Here is a 13,526-nt window from a genome sequence, read left to right as displayed (position 1 = left end):
GGAACAGATAATTCAGAGGGTGTGTTCTACACAATATAACAATTTCTGTACTGAGGTCGCATAATAATCTTTTGGTTCATTTTAAAGGTGTCCACAATTTTTCCTCACAGTTAGAAACAGGAGGAAAAAAGATCAAGGTCAAGCTGAGTTCAGTAGGAACAGGGCTAGCTGAGATGACTGTGAGGTGATATGTCTTGAGAGATCAAAGGATTAGAACTGAAACATCAACAGAGGGTTTGTCCTTTATCACAGGGTCTTAAGTGTCATGCTGACAATTTTCATTATTCCTGCTATATTAATGCAAAGTTGTTAGAAGTTTCTGGAAAAAGACGTGATATGATTAATACAGTACTTTAGGGATATTAACCCAACACAATCTGCAAAGTGGATTATGTGCCAGAAATGACTGTTAAGTCTAGGTAAGGGGTGGTAAAATAAGCCAGGATTAAGGTAAAAGAAAGTGCTGTTATCCAGAGATTCCCTCTCCAAGAATTTCTCTGGAGACAGCCACTCTTCTAAATCTATCTTATTCTACAAAACTCACAAAACCAGTGCGCGTGCTCTCTCTCTCTCATGGCCTTGTTCTACAGTAATATGTTGAAAATAGAGACCCATTTTTCTTTCCAGACAGGGTGGATAGTTATCTGGAGTGAAAAGTTTCATTTTCTAGCATTTTTCATTGAAACTATCACCTGATAATTACACTGAATGGAAAGTAACCATTAATCACATCTTTAATATATCAATTCATCACTGTCTACCTTGTGTGAAGCAGAAGAACTGAAATTAATCAGTCAAACTGAACCCCATCATGACCAAATGCCCGGGGAAGGTGGGAGCCAGAAGGAAATCCTTTTAAATGGAGAAAATACATTTGCGTCCACCAGCAGGGGCACCGAGGAGGCCTCAATGGTAATACCACTTTCCGTCATCATCAAAGGCGATTTTAATCTCCATCCTTGCCCAGTTTAAGCACCTTCAAGTTCCCTAGAAATTTAAAGCTCATAAATGTTATCTAACCCACAAAGGAAGGAAGTAGGTGCTTTCCATCATTGCCCTTTCGCTGCACATAATTTTGTTAATGAAAGCCTTTTAGAAAACAAATTCACATTTCCAATTGCAAAACGGCTGCCTCCTATGTCCTTGTCACCCCTGCTTCTAGACTGATAAGTCCACTCCGTCAGGTGGCCTACTTAAAGACCCCTCATTCTATGGCTCTAGGAAAAAGGTATTTTTGTGGCTCGATGTACCCTGGCTCTGAAGACTCCTGGTAATGAATCAGGCACAGGGAGAGCTATTCATTTGTTACTTATCATCCTCTGCTTTCTTGACTTGTGTTGGTGCCAAGAAAAGAAACCTGTCTCATTTCCCCAACTAGATTATAAACTCCTTAAAGATAGCAGCCAGGTTTTATTCCTATTTTTGTTAAGTCCCTTTCCACATATGCCAGCTCTTACACAGCTGCATGAGAAATAATTTGATGTTTGGTTGGTGAGATTATACTATAGATTCTGTAGAAAGTTCAGGAAGCAGAGCAAGGGTGGGGAGGGCTCTCTCAGTGGCTGAGAATGTCAAGACTCATATTTCTAAACTCCTAATCTAGATTATATTTTACGTGGGGAAACGAGATGTGGCATTTTTGGAGAGACACACTTTAAGACTTGCAGTGATTGTCATTACAGTACATTACTTCCCCTTACAAAATTCAGGAAATTAAAAATTAATGAGAGTCAAGGCTGTGGCAAAGCAAAGAACAAGCCACTGAGCTGTGGGTGCTGAGCAGTCAATTCTGCTCCCTCAGGAGAGAGGGGCTCCCGCCTCAGCCCAACGGTGCAAAGGTCACGTCGGCACCTTCTCGAAGCCGCAGAGGACTGCTTATCAGCAACCCGTGTGCTTAGTCATTAATCAAAACAGTAACATTAAATCCACTAAATCCCAAATGTAGCAAGTAGCCTCATCTTTGCTATAGCTCTTAGCACAACACACGATATGTGACGGACACTCGATATATCCTGCATGAATGAACTACACTGTAAATTACTAGAGTCTCAGGGCAGAGTGGCCAGATTTGAGAGTAACTTAGAGGGGAAGGCAACGGCCAAGAAAAGTACAAGTGATAAGGCCTGTATTAGCTACAATTTTCATTTTACATAAATCAAAGGAATGTTTTCATATTTGAGTTCCAAGTTACACACAGACATCCAATAATACATTTTCTCTCTTTTTTTTATTTTATACAGAGACATTAATTAAATAGAAGGGTATTAGACACATGTCAGTCTGGGAACAGGTTATGACTGAAAAGGAAAATTCATGATAGTAGACGAAGAGCGAACCGGAAGTCATTGCAGGCATTAGCTAAATGTGCCCGAAGCACCCAAGACATTTTTCTCAAATTTTTTTCAAGATTTATTTATTTATTTGACAGAGAGAAACAGCGAGGGCGAGAACACAAGCAAGGGAAATGGGAGAGGGAGAAGCAGGCTCCCTGCTGAGCAGGAAGCCCGAAGTGGGGGTCCATCCCAGGACCCTAGGATCATGACCTGAGCCGAAGCCAGATGCTTAAGGACTGAGCCACCCAGGCGCCCCATTTTTCTCAGTTTTTAATAGGTCAGTATGTGAACGAGTTTGCAGTCAATGTGTTGATTATGCTGACAATTTAACTTCCTTCTGTTGATGAACTTATTGGTGTTTAGTTAGAGTTGGCCATTTGAACAACCCAGTACCAAAACTTTTCTCTGCCTTTAAATGAGAATAGGAAAAGACGTTTTAGAATAAACAAGGGAAAAATACAAAGGGGCTCAGTTTCCTAGGAGGAAAGAGACATATATGCTACTAACCAAGGATGTAACTGAAGTAAAAAGAAATGGACCATATAAGTGAGAAATGTTCAGTGTAACAATGTAAGCTACCTATATAAATAAAAACATAGTAATGGCAATAAAATTAATGCCTTAATTTGAAGAGCACACAGCTTGCAAAGTGCCATCACATATGGTATCTCATTTGATTCACAGAGGTTATTATAAAATGTATTTGCACATTATACATTTTCGTATAATTGATTTTTCAGCACCAAAGCCAACTCCATTTGTACAAGTATCAGCTATCATAGTTCTTATGAGTAATATTCTAAATGCCCACTGTTTTCTTTTCATCTGTATTTTCTCTTTAAGATCTTCCACCCGATGAAGCCTTACAAATCAATTCTTAAGACTTGCTGACATGGGGCGGCTGGGTGGCTCAGTGGGTTAAGCCTCTGCCTGTGGCTCGGGTCATGATCTCAGGATCATGGGATCGAGCTTCGCATCAGGCTCTCTGCTCAGCAGGGAGGCCTGCTCCCTCTCTCTCTGTCTGCCTCTCTGCCTACTTATGATCTCTCTCTCTGTCAAATAAATTTTTTTTAAAAATCTAAAAAAAAAAACTTGCTGACACATCTTTAAGTTGCCTTTATGGGCTGACCAATAGCCCCCTCAATTCATATGTTGAAATCCTAAACCCCAGCACTTCAGAATGTTACCCTATTTGCAATTAGGATCATTGCTAATATAAGTAGATGAAAGGAGGTCATTAAGGTGGACTCTAATCCCATATGATCTGTGTCCTCCTAAAAAGTAGAAATGTGAACACAGAGATGGGCACACAGGGAGAATGACACATGAAGATAAAGGCAGAGAGAGATCAGGTCAATGTTTTCTCGAGTTAAGAAACAACAAAGACTGTCAACAAACCATGAGAAGCTAGGGAAAAGCATGGAACAGATTACCCCTACCTCAAAAAGAACCAACACAGCCAACACCTCAATTTGATACTTCCAGCCTCCAGAACTGCAAGGCAACACATTTCTGTTGCAGAAGCCAGCTGTTTGGGGTCCTTTGTTCAGGAAGCCCCAGCAAACTAATACAGTTGCAATCATGCCTGTTACTGTAGGAATGGAGACATGTCTGAGAGTATATTCTCATGGATTTTTAGGAAAGTATGCCAAAAGAGAACCCTGCATCATCCAGTAGCCATTGGATGGACCCTCTGTTTATCTACAGTAAAGGTAACTTGTTGAAAACTGATATGCCCAAATAGTCCCTCAGGCGTGTGATATTGACCCAGCATGGCTTCAGTCCCTATACTGGACAGAGACATCTTCTGAAGTTCTCTGTAGATAGACCAATTGTCCAAGGGACTTGGCTGTAGAAGGTTGGTCTCTAGCTTTACCTATGAATACGTACGTGTTCTTGGGCAATGATTTAACTCTGCCATTTTATAAAGTGGGGATAATGAAACTTCTTTCAGTAGGCTATTTGAAGTATAAATGAGTTAATGCTGCTCACTTTTTCCAGACCTTTGATCTAACTCTGTGTCGAATGCTGCTGTAGAGGCCAGGGAGAAAGAATATGAACATCACCTTTCTGCAGCCCCAGAGACTTTATCCCCAGATCATGATTTGGGGGATCATGATTTGTTCCTTCACTTCTGCCTTAATAATGTGCCATTAAAACTTTATTCTGTAACATTAACTGACCTGTTCTTCCTCTTAATTTCTATGCTCCCTTAACCATAGCATCCCCATTAGCTTTGTCTTCCTGACTTTCTCTTATTTAAGTCAGACAATTACTTGTGTTGTTTTCTCTTCTCACCCCTCTCTGGGAAAAGCATTTTCCCCTACCCATTGGTGGCTGAAGAATTTCTATGTAGGATGGCTTAGAGATAGAAATTTTGCCGGTAAGACATTGTCAAAGGCCATGTCTTGAGTCTGCATTTGCAGAGCAGGTGCTTTGTTTTTATTTAGTGTTGTTTTATTTGGGGTGGCTCCAGGACAGTAGGTGTGCTTGTTAGCTCGTGCATGATACTAAAGCCCCTTTGTAGGCTTTTATTCTTTTCCACTCTTTCTACCTTGCTCTGTGCCCCAAAAGGGGCATCTCTATGGACTGTTTATCCAAGCCATCTTGTCCTGATGGCAGATCATAGGGTTGAAGCAAATAGAGGCAGGAGTATTGATCCTCTCTGTCTCCAGGTCCCTCTATGCCTAGTTATGTTTTCAGCAGTATTTGTGTTCTTCTAAGACCATAGCTTCTTTCCAGCAACACCTGCCTTAAAGCTATAGCTCTTACCCAATTCCAGAGATGACAAATTCCAGTAATACCATTCCTTCTCCTCCCTTTTTCAGGACCAGGGGTAGTGACATAAACAAATGAAATATTGTTTTTCTAATACCTCCATTCCTTAAAAAAAATTGGGAGACTTGCCCTCTTACTCACCCCTGAAAGTTTCATTAGCCTTTAACTCTTTCTGCACCTGGGTCAACAGTCCTTTCATTAAAACTCTCCATTTAAACCCATGGAGCATGCCATTTCTTTACTGATAGGACTTTGGTATCTGGCTACCACATCCATCCTGGCACTGACAGCTCCCGCTCTAAAAACACCACACTGGTTGTAACCAGTAGAAATTTCTACTTTAACCCTGTTAATCTACATGCCAAAAAATTTTACTGATGCTTTTAATATCACAACCACCAGCTTATCTGTTACTGTGCTGTTATTCATCTCTGATATTCTTCAACTTTTCTTCCACTTCTTCCCACCTTCTTCTTTCAGCCTGTCATCTGAAGGCAGTCTGGCCCAGTGGAAGGAGTAGGGATAGTAAATCAGCCAGCTGGCCAGGCTTGGATTCAGATGTTCAGGTTTTATGAGTGTATGAGCACTGTAACTTTGAGCAAAACATGAATGCTCCATCAGTCTCAGGAGTATAATATTCACAGATTCACAATGAAGAACAAATAAAATAATACAAGTGAAGGAAATAGCATACTGTAGGGGATTAACAATTATTAGTCCCTCTCTTCAGTTTACACACACACACAAACACACACACACACACCTGACCTTAGAACAACATGAGTTTGAACTGCATGGGTCCACCTATACATGGATATTTTTGTTATTGTTTAAATAAATATGCACAGGGCCACCTGGGTGGCTCAGTCAGTCAAGCATCCCACTCTTGGGTTTGGCTCAGGTCATGAGCTCAGGATTATGAGATCGGGCTCTGAGCTCAGCATGGAATCTGCTTGCAAATCTTTCCCTCTCCCTCTCCTTTCCCCTTTGGTCCTTCCCCTGCATGTGCTTACTCTCATCCTCTCTCAAATAAATAAAATCTTTTTTTTATTAATTTTATTTTTTATAAACATATAATATATTTTTATCCCCAGGGGTACAGGTCTGTGAATCACCAGGTTTACACACTTCACAGCACTCACCATAACACATACCCTCCCCAATGTCCATAACCCCACCCCCACAATCTCCCTCTCCCCAGCAACCCTCAGTTTGTTTTGTGAGATTAAGAGTCACTTATGGTTTGTCTCCCTACCAATCCCATCTTGTTTCATTTACTCTTCTCCTACCCTCTTAACCCCCCATGTTGTATCTCCTCTCCCTCATATCAGGGAGATCATATGATAGTTGTCTTTCTCCGATTGACTTATTTCGCTGAGCATGATACCCTCTAGTTCCATTCACGTCATCGCAAATGGCAAGATTTCATTTCTTTTGATGGCTGCATAGTATTCCATTGTGTATATATACCACATCTTCTTTATCCATTCGTCAGTGGATGGACATCTAGGTTCTTTCCTTAGTTTGGCTATTGTAGACATTGCTGCTATAAACATTCGGGTGCACGTGCCCCTTCGGATCACTACGTTTGTATCTTTAGGGTAAATACCTAGCAGTGCAATTGCTGGGTCCTAGGGTAGTTCTATTTTCAACATTTTGAGGAACCTCCATGCTGTTTTCCAGAGTGGTTGCACCAGCTTGCATTCCCACCAACAGTATAGGAGGGTTCCCCTTTCTCCGCATCCTCGCCAGCATCTGTCATTTCCTGACTTGTTAATTTTAGCCATTCTGACTGGTGTGAGGTGTTATCTCATTGTGGTTTTGATTTGCATTTCCCTGATGCTGAGTGATATGGAGCACTTTTTCATGTGTCTGTTGGCCATCTGGATGTCTTCTTTGCAGAAATGTCTGTTCATGTCTTCTGCCCATTTTTTGATTGGATTATTTGTTCTTCGGGTGTTGAGTTTGCTAAGTTCTTTATAGATTTTGGACACTAGCCCTTTATCTGATATGTCGTTTGCAAATATCTTCTCCCATTCTGTCAGTTGTCTTTTGGTTTTGTTAACTGAGTCCTTTGCTGTGCAAAAGCTTTTGATCCTGATAAAATCCCAATAGTTCATTTTTTGCCCTTGCTTCCCTTGCCTTTGGCGATGTTCCTAGGAAGATGTTGCTGCGGCTGAGGTCGAAGAGGTTGCTGCCTGTGTTCTCCTCAAGGATTTTGATGGATTCCTTTCTCACATTGAGGTCCTTCATCCATTTTGAGTCTATTTTCATGTGTGGTGAAAGGAAATAGTCCAATTTCATTTTTCTGCATGTGGCTGTCCAATTTTCCCAACACCATTTATTGAAGAAGCTGTCGTTTTTCCATTGGACATTCATTCCTGCTTTGTCGAAGATTAGTTGGCCACAGAGTTGAGGGTCTATTTCTGGGCTCTCCATTCTGTTCCATTGATCTATGTATCTGCTTTTGTGCCAGTACCATGCTGTCTTGATGATGACAGCTTTGTAATAGAGCTTGAAGTCCGGAATTGTGATGCCACCAATTTGGCTTTCTTTTTCAATATTCCTTTGGCTATTCGAGGTCTTTTCTGGTTCCATATAAATTTTAGGATTATTTGTTCCACTTCTTTGAAAAAAAATGGATGGTACTTTGATAGGAATTGCATTAAATGTGTAGATTGCTTTAGGTAGCATAGACATTTTCACAATATTTATTCTTCCGATCCAGGAGCATGGAACATTTTTCCATTTCTTTGTGTCTTCCTCAATTTCTTTCATGAGTACTTTAGAGTTTTCTGAGTATAGATTCTTTGCCTCTTTGGTTAGGTTTATTCCTAGGTATCTTATAGTTTTGGATGCAATTGTAAATGGAATTGACTCCTTAAGTTCTCTTTCTTCTGTCTTGTTGTTGGTGTAGAGAAATGCAACTGATTTCTGTGCATTGATTTTATATCCTGACACTTTACTGAATTCCTATACAAGTTCTAGCAGTTTTGGAGTGGAGTCTTTTGGGTTTTCCACATATAGTATCATATCATCTGCAAAGAGTGATAGTTTGACTTCTTCTTTGCCGATACGGATGCCTTTAATTTCCTTTTGTTGTCTGATTGCTGAGGCTAGGACTTCTAGTACTATGTTGAATAGCAGTGGTGATAACGGACATCCCTGCCGTGTTCCTGACCTTAGCGGAAAAGCTTTCAGTTTTTCTCCATTGAGAATGATATTTGCGGTGGGTTTTTCATAGATGGCTTTGATAATATTGAGGTATGTGCCCTCTATCCCTACACTTTGAAGAGTTTTGATCAGGAAGGGATGCTGTACTTTGTCAAATGCTTTTTTAGCATCTATGGAGAGTATCATATGGTTCTTGTTCTTTCTTTTATTAATGTGTTGTATCACATTGATTGATTTGCGGGTGTTGAACCAACCTTGCAGCCCTGGAATAAATCCCACTTGGTCGTGGTGAATAATCCTTTTAATGTACTGTTGAATCCTATTGGCTAGTATTTTGGTGAGAATTTTTGCATCTGTGTTCATCAAGGATATTGGTCTGTAGTTCTCTTTTTTGATGGGATCCTTGTCTGGTTTTGGGATCAAGGTGATGCTGGCCTCATAAAATGAGTTTGGAAGTTTTCCTTCCATTTCTATTTTTTGGAACAGTTTCAGGAGAATAGGAATTAGTTCTTCTTTAAATGTTTGGTAGAATTCCCCCGGGAAGCCGTCTGGCCCTGGGCTTTTGTTTGTTTGTAGATTTTTGATGACTGTTTCAATCTCCTTACTGGTTATGGGTCTGTTCAGGCTTTCCATTTCTTCCTGGTTCAGTTGTGGTAGTTTATATGTCTCTAGGAATGCATCCATTTCTTCCAGATTGTCAAATTTGTTGGCATAGAGTTGCTCATAGTATGTTCTTATAATTGTCTGTATTTCTTTGGTGTTCGTTGTGATCTCTCCTCTTTCATTCGTGATTTTATTTATTTGGGTCCTTTCTCTTTTTTTTTTTTTTTTTTTTTGATAAGTCTGGCCAGGGTTTTATCAATCTTATTAATTCTTTCAAAGAACCAGCTCCTAGTTTCATTGATTTGTTCTATTGTTTTGTTTTTGTTTGTTTGTTTGTTTCTATTTCATTGATTTCTGCTCTTATCTTTAATATTTCTCTTCTCCTGCTGGGTTTAGGGTTCCTTTCTTGTTCTTTCTCCAGCTCCCTTTAGGTGTAGGGTTAGGTTGTGTACCTTTCTTGTTTCTTGAGAAAGGCTTGTACCACTATATATTTTCCTCTCAAGACTGCCTTTGTTGTGTCCCACAGATTTTGAACCATTGTGTTTCCATTATCATTTGTTTCCATGAATTTTTTCAATTCTTCTTTAATTTCCTCATTGACCCATTCATTCTTTAGAAGGATGCTTTTTAGTCTCCATGTATTTGGGTTCCTTCCAACTTTCCTCTTGTGATTGAGTTCTAGCTTCAGAGCATTGTGGTCCAAAAATATGCAGGGAATGATCCCAATCTTTTGATACCGGTTGAGACCTGATTTAAGACCAAGGATATGATCTATTCTGGAGAATGTTCCATGTGCACCAGAGAAGAATGTGTACTCTGCTGCTTTGGGATGAAATGTTCTGAATATATCTGTGATGTCCATCTGGTCCAGTGTGTCATTTAAGGCCTTGATTTCCTTGTTGATCTTTTGCTTGGATGATCTGTCCATTTCAGTGAGGGGAGTGTTAAAGTCCCCTACTATTATTGTATTATTATCGATGTGTTTCTTTGATTTTGTTATTAATTGGTTTATATAGTTGGCTGCTCCCACGTTAGGGGCATAGATATTTAAAATTGTTAGATTTTCTTGTTGGACAGATCCTTTGAGGATGATATAGTGTCCTTCCTCATCTCTTATTATAGTCTTTGGCTTAAAATCTAATTGATCTGATATAAGGATTGCCACCCCTGCTTTCTTCTGATGTCCATTAGCATGGTAAATTCTTTTCCACCCCCTCACTTTAAACCTGGAGGTGTCTTCAGGTTTAAGATGAGTTTCTTGTAGGCAATGTATAGTTGGGTTTTGTTTTTTTATCCATTCTGATACCCTGTGTCTTTTGATTGGGGCATTTAGCCCATTAACATTCAGGGTAAGTATTGAGAGATATGAATTTAGTGCCATTGTATTGCCTGTAAGGTGACTGTTATTGTATATTGTCTCTGTTCCTTTCTGATCTACTACTTTTAGGGTCTCTCTTTGCTTAGAGGACCCCTTTCAATATTTCCTGTAGAGCTGGTTTGGTGTTTGCAAATTCTTTCAGTTTTGTTTGTCCTGGAAGCTTTTAATCTCTCCTTCTATTTTCAATGATAGCCTAGCTGGATATAGTATTCTTGGCTGCATGTTTTTCTCATTTATTGCTCTGAATATATCATGCCAGCTCTTTCTGGCCTGCCAGGTCTCTGTGGATAAGTCTGCTGCCAATCTAATATTTTTACCATTGTATGTTACAGACTTCTTTTCCCAGGCTGCTTTCAGGATTTTCTGTTCTTCACTAAGACTTGTAAATTTTACTATTAGGTGACGGGGTGTGGACCTATTCTTCTTGATTTTGAGGGGGGTTCTCTGAATCTCCTGGATTTTGATGCTTGTCCCCTTTGCCATATTGGGGAAATTCTCTCCAATAATTCTCTCCAATATACCTTCTGCTCCCCTCTCTCTTTCTTCTTCTTCTGGAATCCCAATTATTCTAATGTTGTTTCGTTTTATGGTGTCACTTATCTCTCGAATTCTCCCCTCGTAGTCCAGTAGCTGTTTGTCCCTCTTTTGCTCAGCTTCTTTATTCTTTGTCATTTGGTCTTCTATATTGCTTTCTTTCTTCTGCCTCATTTATCCTAGCAGTGAGAGCCTCCATTTTTTATTGCACCTCATTAATAGCTTTTTTGATTTCAACTTGGTTCGATTTTAGTTCTTTTATTTCTCCAGAAAGGGCTTTTATATCTCCTGAGAGGGTTTCTCTAATATCTTCCACGCCTTTTCTGAGCCCGGCTAGAACCTTGAGAATCATCATTCTGAACTCTAGATCTGACATATTACCAATGTCTGTATTGATTAGTTCCCTAGCCTTCAGTACTGCCTCTTGTTCTTTTTTTGTGGTGAATTTTCTGCCTTGTCATTTTGTCCAGTTAAGAGTATATGAAGGAGCAAGTAAAATACTAAAAGGGTGGCAACAACCTCAAGGAAATATGCTTTAACCAAATCAGAAGAGATCCCAAATCGTGAGGGGGGAGAAAGGGGATAAAAAGAGGTTCAGAAAGAAAAAAGAAAAAAAAAGGGGGAAAAAAAGAAACAATTAAAAAAAAGAAAATGAATAAAGAAAAAATATAAAAAAGAAAAAATATATATACATTAGATAAACTAGTTAAAAAACGTTAAAAAAGAAAAGGGAAAAGTTAAAAAAAATTTTGGCAGAAGAAAAGGAAAAAAAAATTGAAAAAGAAAAAAATTAAATTAACTGCAAGGCTAGAGCATCATGGGGAGAAAGCCATGAGTTCCGTGCTTTGCTTTCTCCTCCTCTGGAATACCGCTGCTCTCCTTGGTATTGAAACTGCACTCCTTGGTAGGTGAACTTGGTCCTGGCTGGATTTCTTGTTGATCTTCTGGGGGAGGGCCCTGTTGTAGTGATTCTCAAGCGTCTTTGCCCCAGGTGGAATTGCATCGCCCTTACTAGGGGCCGGGCTGAGTAATCCGCTCCGGTTTACTTTCGTGAGCTTGTTCCCTGAGCGCTTTCCGTAGAGTTCCGGAGGACAGAAATGAAGATGGCGGCCTCCCAGTCTCCAGCCCGGAGGAGCCCAGAGCCTGGGGCCCCACTCCTCAGTGCACTCTCAGAGAACAGCGCCCAATTACTCCCTTCACCCTGGCCTCTGGCCGCACTCGGAGCTGACTGAGCCTGCGACCGGTTCAAGGTAACCCCGAGCTTAGAGCTCACTCCTCAGCTCTGTCTCTGTAGCCGGCTTCCCTGTTCTAATACCTGTAAGCTCTGCGACACTCAGACACCCCCGATCCTTCTCTGATCCTGCGGGACCTGAGGCCACGCTGACCCTGTGTGGGCTTCACTCCAGTTAAGCCTCTGGAGCGATGTCCGTCAGCGGAACAGACTTTTAAAAGTCCTGATTTTGTGCTCCGCTGCTCCGCCACTTGCCGGAAGCCGGCCCCTCCCCCCCGCGGTCTATCTTCCCGTCGCTTTGGATTCACTTCTCCACCAGTCCTACCTTTCAGAAAGTAGTTGATTTTCTGTTTCTAGAATTGCTGTTCTTCTCTTCGATCTCCCGTTGGATTTGTAGGTGTTTGCAATCTTTAGATAAGCTATCTAGCTGATCTCCCGCTACCTGAAGTACTCTCAGCCTGCTACTTCTCTGCCATCTTGACTCCTCCCCCTCAAATAAATAAAATCTTTAAAAAAAAAGGTATCATAGTACTATAACTGCATTTTCTCTTCCTTATTATATCCTCACTAACATTTTCTTTAGCTTACTTTAATGTAAGGATACAGTATATGATACAAACAACAAACAAAATATGTTTAATTCACTTCTGGTCAATAGTAAGGCTATTGTAGTTAAGTTTGGGGGGAGTCAAAGCTGTATGTGGATCAATGTCCTTAACCGCTTGGTGTTGTAGGGTCAAGTATACATATATACAGATAGTTCTCTTTTGTCTGACGTTTCCTACAGACACTACTGTCCTTGGCCTAAAACTGCCCTGGGACTCACATTCCTTCCCCTTCAGTGTGTTAAGCATGGCATCTGGGCCCACTGCCACACTCTTCCGTCAGTTTCTTCTCCACCACCTCTAGGCACGTGTCATGATTTTCTTCTCGGTGCTACATAAACAAATGAAATAATCATTCTTTGATGCCTCTACCACCTGGAAAAGTGAAGGTTTCTCACCAAAGGGTCATCTCTTTCCAGCGACTTTGAGGAATGTTGGCTTTGCAGCAGGCTCCTGAAACAAATCCTGCAATGACTCTGTAGTTAGTATCAGTTATTCCTTTTCCTCTGTCTCACCACTTTTGACACCATCAGTCGGTCAAGGATTATTCATTGTATTCCTTCCATCTGGGAGTCTGCTTTTTCCCCTAGGTGGTGGTCCAAGATGATAAAGACCATTTTCCTAGCAGCCCTCAAAACTCCCTTAGCACTCAGGAACTAGGTCAGCAGGCCCAAAACAGCTTCCATTTCCAAGAGGCCATGCATAATCTTGTTTTCCTGAGCTAAGAAGCCTGCTTGTGGATTATTTTTTTGCTTCTATGCTAGCTTTTGACCCTGTTCTTGCTCCTCTCCCTGCACTTTCTTGTTCCCCAAACTAACCTATGAAGAACTTCTCCATTAGTCATGGTTGTTCTTTCAGGATTATCTTTCCAAATCCCCTTTTTATCAAGT

General features: G+C 40.6%; 1 protein-coding gene across 1 annotated transcript in view; it reads right to left on the bottom strand.

Annotated features, from left to right (window-relative positions):
- Positions 1–13,526, bottom strand: part of DPP10 (dipeptidyl peptidase like 10) — a 1,393,698-nt gene that overhangs the window by 1,239,140 nt on the left and 141,032 nt on the right. The window lies entirely within an intron of this gene.

The sequence above is a fragment of the Lutra lutra genome, chromosome 3, assembly GCF_902655055.1.
Source record: "Lutra lutra chromosome 3, mLutLut1.2, whole genome shotgun sequence".
NCBI lineage: Eukaryota > Metazoa > Chordata > Mammalia > Carnivora > Mustelidae > Lutra > Lutra lutra.
Note: the sequence above shows the minus strand (reverse complement) of the source record. Positions and strands in the feature narration are given on the sequence as shown.